The sequence below is a fragment of the Xenopus laevis genome, chromosome 2L, assembly GCF_017654675.1.
Source record: "Xenopus laevis strain J_2021 chromosome 2L, Xenopus_laevis_v10.1, whole genome shotgun sequence".
NCBI classification, from domain to species: Eukaryota; Metazoa; Chordata; class Amphibia; order Anura; family Pipidae; genus Xenopus; species Xenopus laevis.
In genome coordinates this window covers 59,475,256-59,481,255 of record NC_054373.1, presented here as the reverse complement: position 1 = coordinate 59,481,255, position 6,000 = coordinate 59,475,256, and positions in this window count along the sequence as shown.

The following is a 6,000-nucleotide window of genomic DNA, read 5'->3' as shown; positions in this document are numbered from 1 at the left end:
TTACTACTATATCGAGTCCACCCCGAGTGGAGGGGTATCATCCCCTTTTTCTTTTTCTACAGAGAGCGACGTTTTATTCCTGAGTGGGGTCAGGATAATCTCCCCACCTGCCTATACAGTGGTTGCCTATCGGTAACCCTGGTTTGTGAGTATTAACTTGTTTACTCTACCATTACTCCCTGTAAAAACATATTACACTATTGGGGCTCTTGGTGTTCCTTTTTGTCTCTGTTACTGTACACACATCCATACACATTACATCCATTCAAGGAAACTCACATAAATGAAATTGTAACAATTCTAACAACAAGATAATTCTAATAAAAATTTTAATAAAATAAAAAAATATAAAATTACTTTCCTGCTGGCCACTCTGCTGTTGTATGCACTTATGATACTGACCCTTGCCTTTTTGAAGCTACCTGAAGCTTTCATCTTTGCCTGGGTTTGTGCTGTGTTTACTCCCTGTGTTGAACCTTTACTTGCTTTACCAATATTGCATCTGACCTGTCTTAACCTTGTCTTCTGCTTGGTCTGTGCTTCAATAAGGTGTTCCTGTTTGACAAGCATCAGTCTTGCCTGTTTCCCAGTCAGCTCCCTCATTAGTGGCCAACTTTCACCATTAAGATTAGTGGTACATTGCACACCCCTGGTGGTCAGTAATAAAATGGTATGACTACTGGTCGTGACAGAATGTCAAATTCATACAGCTACTATTTACTTGAACCAAAGTTTTAGTGATTAGTACAAATAAATATTCAATGCCTGGTCTGTGTTTAAAAAAAAAAGGAACATGGAGATATGAATGCTCAAAGATTAAGGCCATCCTTGATTAGTTAATGTATATTTATAGTTAATGAGTAACATAACACTAATTCAGCTGAATAATATCAGCAAATTATCCATAATAACTGATTGCTACTATCTTATAGACAGTACTTTGCCCTTTAAATATTGCATCTTAGCAGTATCTTGAAGTGAGTTGAGTGACAAACCATGGCATCATTTTTTTTAATAGCCCTGCTAGAATCGGTTGCAACTTGCAAATCTTTGGCTTTAAACCACATCATTTTTTTTATATATATGTCTTTTAAACTGCAGGAACCATATGGCTTTAAACCACATAATTTTATATATATATATATATATATATATATATATATATATATATATATATATATATATATATATATACACACATATATATATATATATATATATATATATATATATAAAGTCAATTGTGGTGAGCGCACTCTTACCGGATTTTTTAGATGATGGGTGCGTTGGTCAAGTTTTTTGCATATGTAGTAAAGAATGGACCCGCACTCCAATGTTCTTAGTGAAAAAAATGATGTGTTTTATTCACAATGCATATCCAACGTTTCGGTCCACGCTGGGACCTTTCTCAAGGATGAGAAAGGTCCCAGCGTGGACCGAAACGTTGGATATGCATTGTGAATAAAACACATCATTTTTTTCACTAAGAACATTGGAGTGCGGGTCCATTCTTTACTATATATATATATATATATATATATATATATATATATATATATATATATATATATATACCTGTATATATATATGTCTATTAAACTGCAGGAACCATATGTCATCCATTGCCATACAATGACAATGGATAAACAATGTAGAACAATGTTGAACTGTGCTGAATATTATAAGGGGCACAGTGGAAAGCAAAGACTCATTGCACTTGTCTGTACCAGTGGCAAATGGTGGAGGGCCCAAGGTGGCTGACAAATTTAGCTTGTATAAAGCTGATGCACAAGTCGATGTCTATTGCTCTGGGCTTTAGAGGATCCATGCATGGCTACAATTTTATTGTTATTGTTACTTTTTACAACTTATCTTTATAATATTAGTTAGGAGTTAATTTAAAGGGAAACCACTTTTATCCACACAATGAATTAACAGTTTAGTGGACTGACATGAAGTATTTTTTAAATATTAAGACAAAAACCCTACCCAAAAACTACAATAAAGGTTAATTACATCAAATCTAAACATCTTTTCTTGGGTTTAATAAGCCCCTTACGATCTCCTAGTGGTGCAACTAGTGCCTGCACCTTCCTGTTACATCAGATGCCCCCCAAACCACAAACTACAGTAGTGAACATGCATTCCTTCACTTCTGCCAAAATGCAATTAAAGAGGATCAGTAGAAGGGAGATAGATCAGGCAGACAATAACGATTTGGCAGTCTCACCATTAAATATTAGGGGTTGTATACACACACAAGCAAGACACAAAATGAACAAATGATGGGTTTATAAAGAAATATTATTAACATGATTATTCTTTCTGAGCAGAAAGGGATACCCCTCCCCCTTTGCTCATAGGTTATTACTTGGAAAATCTAAGCAAGCATTCCTGATAATATGACATGCCAACCTGCTTACTCTGTAACATGCTATATACAATATACAGTAAATGTACAGATAATAAAATCCTAACTGAGCAGTAAATTACCATTTTCCATATTATTAAACTTCGCATTAGAGATTTACCAAGGGGAGTTGTAGCTCAGTAGAAGAGTCAACTAACATTTTTTAGTGGGGTTTTGCTGAAAGCATACTTTACCTCTCTGAAAAAAGTTCCCAGGCACAAAAGTTCCTTTTATAGGGTGGGGGTAAGGATTCCCAAATTACACCAGCGTTTATTTAAAAATCCATGTACCCTTCCCCAGGCAGGAGCAATGCTTTACAGAAGAGGAACATTATATATTTTAAAGTTGTTCCGACCATAGACACAAAGATACCATCGTACGAAAATAAGAATGGTAAGATTTTCGGACTGTCCTGACATTTTTCGTACTATGGCGATTGGTCATTTAGTCGATTGGAGAGGTAAAAAGATTTATATCGGCTAATGATAAGATCTCTGCATGCATTGCTTATCTGACAATATCAATGGGAGATCTTCATTACTATTTGTTGGACATGACTTTCATACGATTACTGCCTGTCAATTAATGGCCCGAGCATCGCGTGATTTGTTCTCTTAACTACTTTATTTTAATTTGAGTTGTTAGTTGCAGGTTGGAAGATTGGCACGAATGATTGTTTGTCCAACATAGGCTATAATCTGCAAGTCTATGGCCAGCTGTAGCCTGGAGGGGATACCCCCACACACACCCTCCAACAAGTTCTCTGCATGATAAAGATAATCCTGAATACTAAATTACATGGAGGATTTTACATAATAAGAGCTCAGTGTCTCTCTGCTACTGTGGGTCATTTCTAAAACAAACTTTATAAGCAGCCCCTATGTAAGCCCCTAATTATCCATTTACACAGTTGGTTTTGCAACATGGGAAACTAAGTTAAGACCCCTGACAAAGTGAAAGTGTATGTGGATTCATCATCCAAATAGTATGGAGTTGTGTAGTAAGGGCCATTCATTTCTCATTTAAACCAGAGCTATAAAACCTGCACCTCTCCAGCTGCTGTTGATCTACAACTGCCAAGATCCCCAGGCAGATTTTACCTATTTTAATAGATGCTAAAAGTTGAGGTCAACCAACATCTTGAGGGTTGCAGGTTAGACGGGATAGTTCATATATAAAAGTTTGAATGATAGAACTTTACCTTTCTTTTCCCAATATCCCTTATTCATAGCCCCTTCCCTTCTGCATACAATACATGAGTGCAATGAATAGGCCTTGTGATGAAAATACAGTACATGTGCAGACCTGTAATGTACATCACAAGGGTGGGAAGAATCGGGGACTAATGTGGCGCACACTGTAGATCATTCTTGTATTTCTCTACATGGCAGCTGAAGAAATCTTTGTATAATTGTGCTTTGTCTATCATAGTTATAAAGCTGTATTATTCATTAGTGTTAGGGAGTGGAAATAATACAACTGATGCATTTATTCAGTGTTTCATTGTAATAAATACGGAAAATTGCAGCTTGTTCATAGTAAGTAGTATACACGGGCTTAACAATAGAGAGAGGAGGCCCAGAATCTTAAGGGCCATGTGTGTAGGGGGCTCAATGGGAGTCCTGTGCAATTTCAGTATATATATTTCTTTCTATCTGCACCACAATTCCTAATGTGGGTGTGATACACAGTAGGAATGTTTTGTAATACCAAAGAATATATTTACTACTTCTATAGCTTAGCATGTGTTTTTGGCAGTTTAATCATTCTCTGCACTAAACTAGGGTCTTAAACACAATCATCTCCTTATGTGGATCATTATTTATTTATTAACATGTATTTATATAGCGCCAACATATTGCGTAGCACTATGCGCAGCATCATTCCTGCATTCCACCACAAGGAACCTCATGAAGAAAGTAGCCTGTTCTTCTCAATGGGGGAAATTGGTGATACTGAGACAAAATAAAAGGTAGAGATAGATTCTGTCGGATGTCCCACCATATTCACAAATCACATTTTCACTTTTGTGAATTTGTTATTTAAACAAACGGTTTTCAGATTTTTAACAACATTTTTGCTAAATTTATCTTTAGCTCCTCCCAAACCTGTCAGTCTGCCATCAGGTGATTCTCAAGTTGTACTTCAGCCTTGTACCTGTGATTGTTTGTGACTTTCAGAGAAGAGATGCCCTGCCTTTTTTAAAAATATGGGGGACCGCATGATTGATTTATCGCCTAAGATTTTAATTCATTTCCTATCTCTCAGCTAATGAATGCAGCACCTCATGAATTATATCCATTAGGTGCTGTCTCCCTTCAAAGGGGAAGTAAAAACTCCTGGCAAAAATTTTTTTGCCAACCATATCAGTTACACTTGCCCAAACTCAACTGTGATGTTAAATATATTGCAATATATGGACACACAATCCCTGTTTCGTTTAAAGGGTATGGCATCAAAATAGCAGGCACTAACATGTCCTCAAGCGAGCCTGCGGACAGACACTTAATACATGAAACGGCAGAAAGATGAAAGTCTGCACTCACAGTTCTTAAATGGGAAAAAAAGGTATTTATTAAGGAGACTAACTTTTGGCTAGCAGTCTAGTCTTAGAACAAAGATGTACAAGTGAGCCTAATAAACACCAAATGGCAGGAAAATAAAGAAAGTGACGTCATGACAAGTTATTGTGCAGGGACAGCAGTGTAAAACCTAAAAGACAAAAGCAAAAACCTAATAGAACTAAAAGGCTTAAAGATACTCATTCAAAGTGTCTCAACAAATACATGGTAACACTACACACAATATATGATATTTCACAACATTTTTCAAGAATTCTTTGATGTGCCTCGATTCTCGATTTGATGCACTAAGTGGTTTACCTATACAAGAAGACTGTACCAACGAAGCTGAACTATAGTGGACATACACACAGCTCAAGCTGCGGCAAGAGATAAGTGGGAGCAAAGGAAGGGCAAACTGGCACAGTCACTGGCTGCAGCAGAGTACCATGCCAATTTGATGTGGTTACTTTGGTCACTGGGGGATGCATAACTCCCTCTGGTATTTTCTTCTTTTCTTTTCTTTTTCAACATTTTTATTGGGTTTTCAAAAATATACAGAATTACTTTTACACAGCATAAATTGAGTATGATTAAACTAACCCTCTGGTATTTTGTAGCGTCTTTGTCTTTTAAACATTCTGCCATCTTTTATATCCCACACATTGCAAAAGCATGGAATGTTTATAAACAATAAATAAAAAAACGACTTTGTCCTGTACGTGTGGAAAATACAAAGTGATTGCATTGATCTTTGATCTGGAAATAACCATGCAGTTTAAGTTTTATTGTTTAAACACATTTAACATGTGTATGTGTATATATATATATATATATATATATATATATATATATATATATATATATAAAATGGTGGATATGAGCCGCACACCCTAATTGTAATCACAACCTGGGTGCTCATGCTTAGAGGTTAAATGCAGGATACGAAATGATGGCACTCGCAGGATTTTAGCAAAAACAGACAAAAAGTGTCAAAAAAGAAAAGGTTTATTTATCCAACGTTTCGGT